This window comes from Parambassis ranga, chromosome 13 (genome assembly GCF_900634625.1).
Source record: "Parambassis ranga chromosome 13, fParRan2.1, whole genome shotgun sequence".
NCBI lineage: Eukaryota > Metazoa > Chordata > Actinopteri > Ambassidae > Parambassis > Parambassis ranga.
The window spans coordinates 2617887-2629044 of NC_041033.1; positions in this window are offsets into that span (position 1 = coordinate 2617887).

Genomic DNA, 11158 nt, shown 5'->3' on the forward strand with positions numbered 1-11158 from the left:
AACTGCAGTTTGAAATGGTTTTATAAGTCTTTCAGATTGATGTGCAGCGACAGCTGCTTCTCTAACACCATTGTTTGTGTCTTTCTCTCTTGGCATTGTGTTAACACACACCTGAACGCTGCAGATTGTCTGCTATAATAGAGGTCTGTACACCTGCTGATGATCAGTTCATCAATGACTGGTGACCAGCAGCACCTGCTGCAGCTCACAAAATAAAATCCTATGGATGCAGTAAAGGGGGGGACGCTGTATTGAACACGTTTTTTTTTTGCCTTCATTTTTGATAAATTATTGTCAAAACCTATATGTTGTTGTTCATCTAAAGTTGTGTTTACCTAATGCTCAGATCATTGTTATGATGTTTGCCCCCACAAAAAACACAGAAGTAAAAAGAGGGTACTAACTTTTGAACATGTCTGTACATCGGTAACGTCTATATGGTGAGAAATGAATTTATTAGTGCCTTGAAACCAAATATAAACACCACACACATTCTCACCTAAAGTCATAGACTGTGAAGGGTACTGTGGCTTACTGATTAGCAAAGGGAGGTCAATGTGGAAGTGCCTTAAAACCTGGCCAACAAACCTCTAGATATATAACAAACCTGTGCACAGAGGTTCCTGCAGTCCCACCCCTGCAGCTGCAACTGACAATTGAGAGAGACATCTAAATATTCATAGTCTTCCTAAACTCCCAACACGATAAAGAGGCGGAGTGCGAATGGAGTTAAAGCAAGCAGCGGGTGTGAAAAAAGGAAACTCGCACTGTGAGTCGCCACCTGCTTGTCACTTACTAACTGCTGTTAGAGCCAGTCCCTAGAGGCTGCAGAGGGAACTGCACTTTTCTTCTTCTGCACTGGCTTCATTCCTTAGTCCCAGAGATCACTTTTTGGCAAGCTACTTGGCTAAGTTGCATACTAAGTAAAGCAGTTATTGGTAGTAAGGGCACCTGGTCTGTAGGGTCACTCCTAGCTCCAAAAAAATATCATAGGCAAGAATGCATTCAACAAATAGTGGAGGAACCACTATGTAATTATAGTGGTATCCAGAGGCTAAGGAAATGGGCTTCCATCTCTGAGGTCTGGCAAGGGGTCACATCTTTATCATCTGAGGTGTCCAGAGTGTACTACACAAGTCATGATGGTTATGTCCCCTTCCTTTATACAATCATTGATAGAGTCCATTTCATGTAATGTGACAGACACATTTAGTTGGTTGGTGAGAACAGTATTTCCAGTAGCAGATTGCTACAAAGAAATAGTGTCTGTGTTTGTTGTAATCTGTGTCACAGTGTGGCCCATTGCTGTGACTGAATCAGTCAGGGTTGGTTTGGATCTTTTCATGGGATTTGTTGAGAGTAAGAAGAATGTACCTGACAGTCCTTTAACTTTTCAAAGTAAAGCTCCTTTAAGCCCTGATTATTCACATGTGCCAAACTGAGATTTGCTACATTTTGACTTGCAGGGTAAAAGAGTAAATTTAATCATATCAGAATTTATATTCATTGTACAAACATTAAGAATCATCAGTGCAGTGGCACTAAATAAGCTATCTATGTAAGACAAGCTGAGAGGTGCACCACAAAACCAGCCGTTGTGTGATAGTTGCACTTGTGTCGTGAGTGTAAGACTGAGCCTCACTACTGCGGTTGTTCGTCAAAGCTTGGCTCCAAAATTCCGACTCCAAACAATATCCTAGTGAAACGGAACAGCAAAGAACTCTCAGGCAGAACCAGATGGGAGCTTAAAGAACTGTTGTTAAGCCATGGTGAGTACCGGAAAAAGAGAGCTGCACACAAATCCCACTCCCAAATGACTTACTGGGGAAAAAATCCCTGCAAGACTGCAAACACAAAACAGCCTGAGCCGACAGGGAAAGGAAAGGCTCGCTATAGTAGAGTTGGAACATTCAGAAATATGTGTAAGATATGATGATGGTCATCCTTCATACATTTGTGCATTGTCCCTTCATTTCATGTAAATTCAATATAACATTTTTGAATATATTGACATTTTTGCACACCAAATAAACATTTTCATGTCTCTAACTGATTTAATTTCAAATTTATCTGACAACTTATATTATATTGTTACATTCTGAGTACATTTAAATGTTATATATTTGAAAACCGTAAACATTTGTTCATGCAAAAGCATTAGTGACTTGTGAATGACGTAGGAATGTGCGAACAGCCAAGATAAACGTGTGAGGCTTAGAGAAACTGATTTAAAGTGGGTTAGGACTGTGCAGTATTATGCAATATGCTGTATAAGACTATCACTGCATGCACAAGCGACAGGGTTATGCATGTGCAAGTGACCAAATCGTTCTTGTCAGAAAACCTTGAAAAGTGTTTTATGTGCAGTTGTATTTAACAACAATCTGCTTATTTAAGAAGTCAAAATCTGACCCTAAAAGTGAGTTTGACCTGAGAAGATCAAACTGAATAATTGATGAACCTAATGAATTAAGACATAGAAAGAAAAGGCATATACACACATAAAGGGAAAAAATCCTATTGTGCATTCATGCCTCTGTCTGCAATTTACCTAGTCTTAATGAATAGGAGTGAATATATATATGTATATGTATATATATATATATATATATATATATATATATATATATATATATATATATATATATATATATATATATATATAGAATAATAGTAATAAGATAACATTTGTAAAGCTATGCAAATATAATATCATATTTATTGTTTATGATATTATAAAAAATTAAAATTTTTTACCCTCACAAACAATTTTGGGCTACAGCTCAACGAGAACCTATTTATTCTGGACTATTTCAAGAGCGCCCCCTATAGAACCGAAAGTTCAGACAATGAGATTCTATGTCATCTAGACTGACTGAAGTAATTTCACTGCATGTGACATGATTCATAATATATACAGACATCCACTTAGCAGCACAGTGCTGACTGGCTAATCAAAAAGATGCACTTACCGGACAGTATCCTCTTCCATAACAATCAAAGGGGGATGGGCTGCAATCAGAACTTGAAGGTGAGGCCAGTCTGCTGAAAGGAATGCAGAGACGGCAGGATGAGTGCATCAGCACATGGGGCACTGCTTTCCCTCACATAGAGCTCTCATTAGATCATGAGTTATGCTGATGGCTAGGTCCTGGTTCGTGTCAGCACCTCTTTCTCTATCTCTTCCTCAGCTGCTGATGAGAGTTCACATGAAGGGAGTTCTCCTCACAGAGAGCGCACACTCAAATCAACAAATCATCAGTGGCCTTTCTAGAAATGCTGAGCTATAAGTTGCCTGATAATCATGATCAGACATTCCTTTAGCTGTCAAAGCACAGTTTAGCTCATCTGTTGTGATTTACCTCACTTAAAGAGTCCTGCGAGTTGTCTGTGGCCAATAAGGCAGGCAGGGGTGTAAATCTGTATTTCTACTAGTGTTCCAAGCTGTTGTTGGCTTTCATTTCAAAAAGGCAGGCTTGTTTAACACAGACAAAAATACATGCAGGGAATCCTAAACACAACAGCATGTTGATAGAAATGCTAGCAGTATTATTTGCAGCAATTAGAACATGCACAGCATGTAAACTATGTAACCTACTAGTAATACCACTGGAATTGTGGTCAGCATTTTTTCTAGACATGTTCCAGGTTCTATATGTGACAAGGAGGGCAAGATTAAGATATTTTTCTGTGGAATTCATTTATTGAATACAAGTTAACATAGGACAGATACACATAGGTAGTATACTAAATATTGCCATTATATAAGAATATATATCAGAGGCAAAAAGAAAGTCCTCACTGTGGTCCTGTTTAAACTTCAGCTTTCGATATGAATGAGAGGGCAGCAGTGGACTGCAGCTGGGGCCAACCATATCTGTAAAAAAACACACACACACGTATACAGAAAACCTTAAAGGGAACGTTCACACAAAAATCAGTTTTGCTGTAGACTAAAGAGGGCACCTATACAGACAAGGCAAGGACATCAAAAAGTCAAAAAATGAGGCAAAACAAAGAACTAACAAAAAGCAATGGATACATACAAAACTGCTAAACTACCAGACATGGGGTAATCCAAGGAAGCAAATGACGCTACAACAGGCAAAGTGACAGAGACATGAGGAAGTAAGACTAAATACAGCAGGTAAGGCTAACGAGACGCAGGTGGAAACGATGAGGGTGGGGCAGCCAATCACAGAAGAGGGAAAACAACAGGAAGTAAATAAAACCTGACCATGAACCTAAAACAGCTAATTTAACATAAGAGTCATGCAAACTACTAGAAAAAAAGAACACCAGAAAACAACTGTTTTCAAAATAAAACAGGAAACTAGCATCGCTAAAACCCACAGTCTTAACACCTGGCCATGCAAGAACATCGGTATGCTCTGTACAAACGGAATAATTCAGTCAATCAGTAAGAAGAAGAAGTCTATGTCTGGACCATGTCTGTGGTTTGGATTTGGATAGGCCCTAACAGACATAAAGTTATGTCAACTTCATAATAAAAGCATTTCAGTTGTATACCATGCAGCATTAATTACTATTATTATTACTTGTCTCCATCGCAAGCCAGGCAAGATCTAGCTCCATTACTTTGGTGAGAGAACTGATACCCCTTACCTTAATAGAGTATTGTTCATATACAGGTATTCCTTTAAATGAAACAGTTAATTGTTAAAATCCTAAATCAACTAAGGTTTGAAGTCAGGTACTTTTGACATTAAAAGCAAAGTAACATAAGTTTGCACCAAAGTTCAGTTTAATAGTCCACGTTTTTTAGTCAAAGCTTTAATAGTGCATTAAAGGGCAGGGCAGGCATATTGAAATTTATGTTATCTGACTTTCCACATAAAACCCCAGTCAATCTCATTATAAAGAAGCCAAGTTTAAGCCCCTTATGGAGCACAAGTTAACCAAGCTGACTGTGTATCTCAGTCAGTGAGAGAAGCTGGCTCTCGCAGCCCATCTGGAAGTCATTGAAGAAAGATCTGGCCGTTTCCCTCTCCCCTGCGTCGCACTGCCCTTCCCTACTGTCGTCCCATAATCCCATCTAACAGCCGCCTGGGCTTGGCTGGCCCATTCCGACACACTGATGGGCTTAACTCGGCCGTCTTGTAAAAAGGAAAAGGCTTGCTTTTTAGGCAAGCCACTCCAAAAAGACACTTTAAATATCTGAGGGGGATTTAATATCAAGTCCATTAGAGCTTTTTCTGGAGCCCTGTAAATAGTCAATTAGTGGATAATTCTGATTTGACCCACATGCAAAAAGATCTGCCATGCAAAGGACAGGGAGAGTCCATGGGGTTTTCTGTCCACCATCCATGTGCCACAAGCGCGGAGTGACATTGTGCATTAGTTGAGTAAGGGATAATGAACATGCTAAGGTGTTTCAGGGTTTTTTTACTCCTTCATAAAAATGATTAATTGTGTACAGGAGACCAGGAGAGTGGGCACTGTTTAGTAGAGTGGGAAGCCTGTGGACTGGGCCAAAAGGACACAGTGTGTGTTCAAAGCTCTGAGAGAGGGACATTAAAGTGTTTGTGTCCCTTGATCAAACATAGAGCCCGCTGGCAGCAGTATAAACCGAAGCTAAATCTGCTGTATAAAACAAGATTCCTGTATTTCAAAGTGGCTTTGGATAAAAGCATCTGTAAAAACTAATAATCAGTACAATAAGGTTCTGGGATTAGACATGCAGAGAGCGAAAAAGGCACAGATTATTTTTTTTTTTACATTGGACAAAAACATTTTACATTGGAAAAACTCATGTTCTTTAGAAATGACGATGACAACATCGACAGAGCAAAAGCAGATATACAGCATGAAGTGTTGTCTTTGACCTTGTGTGTTTAAAGAATGGTTAATGTGAAACATAACAAATTTGGGTACTATGAAAATGTATACTATGTACAAAAAACTCACTGCTTTAGTCATGCATTGTTCTAACTAACATAATATATATAAATATATCATATTTTATTAAGTGATACCTGAAATGCCTCTTTTTTAAAATTCAGTATTGAGAATGTTCGTGTTAGTTGGTTATGTTGGTGACGTAGGGCACCCTGAGAAGATTTTGGCTCAATGTGTCTAATTACCTGCACAGGTCTGTATGCAAATCTTGTGGCTGGGTCTGAAACTGTCACCATGGTAACTAAAAAAATTGAAGGGACACATTTGTCTTGTAATCAACAAGTGCCAAAACTGCAGTTCCTTGTGCGGACACTTGAGGCTCTCCGCTGGCCTCCATGTCAAAATGTCCAGCTTTACAGCAGAAATAAACATGTTTACAGCCTGGTGCAAACTAAAACATAAAACCAGTATGGTAAATTGGGGGGGGGGGGGGCTTTATTGGTAAACAAACAAAAGTGTTTATGTGTTAACATTTGCTGATGTAATTATTGTATATATATATATATATATATATATATATATATATATATATATATATATCTACCTAGCTGAAGGAGCAGAGTATGCGTTTACTATAAAGAAATGGAAACAAGACCCTGCTTCATGGGAGATCATGACAGATCAGTTTCTTGGCCACTACTATCACACAGCATCTTAAATAGCAGCTAGATGTTTGGTCAGTTCTGTTAATAATGATGCAGTTCTGTTCTCTTCACCAGACTATATGTAGAAAACATTAGGGGTTGACAGACAAGTAAGTAATTCTGGGTTTACATGCAAGGGAGAGTGGGGCATAGACAGAAAGACTGAAGTATCTTGGCGATTATGTGGGCACTGCAGTGGATTTTACTACAGTGAAGAGGAAGATGATCTATGTACCAACTCTCACCTGTAGTCATAAGGGATAGGTAGTGACTATAAGAATGAGCTTACATGGAGGCCAAAATGGATTCTTTCATAGGGTAGCAGGGATCATGCTTCAACACAGGTGAAGAAGAAGCACACTGTAAGCTCAACCAAAGGCATCTTAGGCACTCAGGGCTTACTACACATGTACAACTCTTAGCACATTGAACAATTACACTACTGTAATGCCTCAGAGAAGCTGGTTCAATATAGATTACTCTGCAGCCGGCTGCCACAACCCAATGCAGACAAGCATAAAGAAGCATGGGTCGCATGATGGAAGACCCAATGAGAGGTTTGTATGTTAAGTCAAACATGACGTGAAGTGGATCGATCGTGATACATCAACAAAAGGTTGGAGTATTTTCTGATGGTATATAAACACCAATAGTTTCTGTAACACACTATCATATATATAAATAGGAAAAACAACAAGTTCCTTATGAAAGTATGATCAACGTCAGCCATAGCACCGACACTGCTATGAATGTAACAACACCTTTGGCCATAACCTACTAATGGAGGAATCATGAAGCAGACATATGTTAAAGCGTCACCAAAATAGATTCACATTCAAACTATATAGTAACTTATAATTTATTAGAGCCTTGTACTTTTACAGGTAATCATTACTTAATTAAAATACAGATAGTTGGTTCCACTTATTGATAAATATGGTGACCAGCAATGTTGACATCGTTTCTTTTGTCCACATGTGCGGTGTGATTCCCCAGCCCTCTGTGCTAGGTGGATGTGTGTATTTATTGTAGCTTAACATTCGACCTCCCCCTTTGCTTTCCCAGCAGGTTTGCTCTGAGGTTGTTTCCATTCTGTCTGACAGCATATTCATTCAGCATCAGCTTGTTCCAGCTCCTCGTTCAAGATAGAGGATCTTATCTTTACTCGGAGTCAGGACTTGTTTTAATGGCTGGACTGTTCAATACAACACACTTTACGGTGAAATGACATATTTGTGATTTTTTTTTAGAACTTGAATCACCACAACAATTAAATTTCTGTGGCATTTTAACAATGTTTGGCTTCACAGTAAAGGTTTGTAACTGCTGACCCGGTGACATTTCAACTGTTGTTACCACTTATACAAGTGTTTAACACTCAAAATGGAACCATTAAGTAAAACAACCCCCTATTTGAATGTGTTTTATCTTTGGCTGCTCTTTTTATGAACTTGAGGAAACACTGTTATGGGATCGTGCTATTCACTGTTAGGCATGTTAAAGGCTATTACCTTTACACTGGATCACTTTTGGAGGCGAAAGAGTAATAAAAAGGTAAATGTCAAATAACCACACTTTTTCTTCAGTAACATAGAAGGAGAGAGCAGTTTATGCTGGTAAAAGTAAGATTGAAACTGGCTGTATTAATGTGATTTCCAAAATTATGGTTCCTACATACAGTAGAGGGTAATTGTAAATTCTTTGTTTGTTGCTATTTGTATAATGTGGCTTGTAAAGTTAAGCTCTGCTATTAACAGATATCAGCTAAGCCAAGATAAAAATCAGGACTTGTAGCCAACCTGCAACTGAACAGAACATTTATTTTTTCTAAACCTTCTACTGCCGTTGCTGCTGTACATAAAAGCATGAAGGGTGATATCTATACCCTTTAATGTCTTTAACACATTGGAGGTGAGACACACATATAGGACGTGTAATGCTAGATGCAAAATAAGATATGTAAGCAGGTGCTGTTTTGCAGTCGTTGGCCAATCACACTGACCTGAAATAGCCTGCTAAAGGTTTCTGCTAGCACTTTTGTTTAGAAACCATGCTAAAAAAGAAGGCAGATAATTATGAACAAACAGATAATTAGCCATGAACAAAATGTTTCTCAGTAACGCGGCTGCCTCACTAAGCAACCGCTGCACGGGCTCCCTAATTATTTCCTTTAACCCGCTCAACCTTCCTTCACCTCTGGCTGGAGCCTATTTGATGTCTGGCTTTCTAGGCAAGCTATGACACAAAGACCTAACCCCTCACTACCCCCCACCCCAACCAGTTTCAACCCAGATTAGTAGGTCCATTCAGAGGCCCTGTCTCTATGTTAAAACCTTAACACTGTAAAGAAAACATATTACACATCACAAGTTTACCTGCAAGTAAAGTAATGCTCTGAGTTTTCTGCTCAACAGAAGAAAAAACAGTGGCTCCTCACAGTGGTTTTGGAGAGGAGAGATATGACATCAGTACACTCACTGTACAAACAGGCCTGTGGTAGTGCAAGCATGCAATGAGACAATGACACAGGGGAGAAAGAGGCTTTCCGCTTGGAGTACCTATACCCTCTACTGGCTGAAATGTGGAACATCAGGGGTGATTTAAATGCAGCTGACTGTGGATATTTGAATGTGCTATGATACTGCCACATTTAAACTAAGTGCTTTTTTATGACTTGGAAATACTTTGTAAAAAAAAAAATAGTAAATATTACTTTTTAAACTGATCTCATTCACATTTATAATAGGTAAAGGATAAATGCAGATACAAAACTGTTACAGGTAAAAAGTCACAGTCTGATAATGACACAGTTTAACAGTGTTCTTTTTATGTTTGGTAGGGCTGCTGGATTCACAAGTGTAGAAGTTATGTTAAAATATACAATTTAACGTAAGGAAGCTGTTTATATGTTTGTGGCATTTTTACAGAATTATTATAATTATAATATTAATAAAGTATGGAGTCTATGGAATGTCCTGAGTAAATCTTAATCTTATTATCATATAGGTGATAATAAGATTCTAACAACAAATTGCTGTAAATATATGTATTCTTAGCATGGTTCCGACTTGAATTGTTTACAGTAGCTCAGACGGAGCTTGTAATTTGTGTACATATATCCAAATATGGATTGAATTTGGTGGACACAGTGGCCACATACAGTATAACCCACTAAGATGTTTGTCCCCTGTTAAGTCTGTAATCACAATACTCTGAGCCGACTCCTTAGAGCTATATGTTTATCCACCCGGCATGGTCCGGATCAAGTATTTACTTTGATAAGTACGGTTTACCGGGGATCACACACTGCTGACGGGCAAAGGAGGAACAATCCTCCTGAAGGTGATTAAGTACCTAAAGAAAGGCTGGGTGAGAGATGTAAGACAACTGAGTTCGTCATTTTGCACGCTCTACGCAGGTGGAGCTCATGATTGGATCAGAGGAAGCACAACCACAAATGATCCACCTCGTTTCCTCTGTCCTCACAACAGACATTTTTTTTTTTTTAATTTTGATATGAGGACAGAGCAGGAAGACAGGAAGCCACCCAGCAATAATGGCACGTCTGAGTCAATTTCACAAGCATGACTGGCACTGAGCAGTCAACACACAGATTGAAATATTTAACATCAGTGATGGCAGTAAACAACAGCTTTGTTATCCAGTTTAGATGAGGGGCTGCGGGGGCATGCCTCATTATCATGTCAAGGCAATGTATACGAAAAGGTCAACTGAATTGTAACGCTGGTTACACAAAAGTCATCCCAGGTCCTTCCTGTCAGCATACACAGTTCAAGTGTCAGGCCCACGGGCCCTATAGTTTGATCATATCATACTGCATCATACTGTATTGTATCGTATGGCATTGTATGGCATTGTATCGTTATTATTAGGCTCCTGTCTTTGTGCAGACACCCAGACAACAAAAACAGGAAGTTATCCTTTGTAAAATCTTAAATCACATAACAAAAATAGCAAGTAGTCAAGCAACGTTAAACTAAGCTGTGCTTTAATTCTGTAATATATTATGTCATAGCTTGTTTATGTGCTCTTTTAAAATCTGTACTCGCAGGACAGGAAACTAAGGTGTAAAAACAGGCCTTGGCGTTGTGGTGGAATCTCAGTAAATCTGGACACCAGGTGTCCTTACAGCAGGTGTTGGATTGCCAGTTGGCCTTTTCAGGACACAGCCCTACGTGTCCTGCAAAGTGAGCATAGGGTAAGAGGACTAAGCACAGGTAAGAAAGGTAAACTTGGGGATTTAGGTCCTCAGCTCTGACTCCAAAGAGTCTTAGCAGGTGATTTGTGGCTCATCCCTTTGAGGGCTTAGGCTGTGACGATCTGACAAAGCTTCACCATCAAATCAGGTGTCTACTTAACGCAGTCCAAGCAGGTTGATCAGGGAGATGGCTGAAGAGTGGGTCACACATCCTGTTAGAGTAGCTGTTTGAAAGGGTATTTAAAGGGTGATCCCATTATGTTGGTTTCAAAGCTCTGTGACGTGTTCCAAAACAGGTCCAGGAAGGATTCTGACAGCAGTTATTGGAAGGAAACATTTACAGGACATATGCTAACATCAAGGTTGTTTTGGTCAG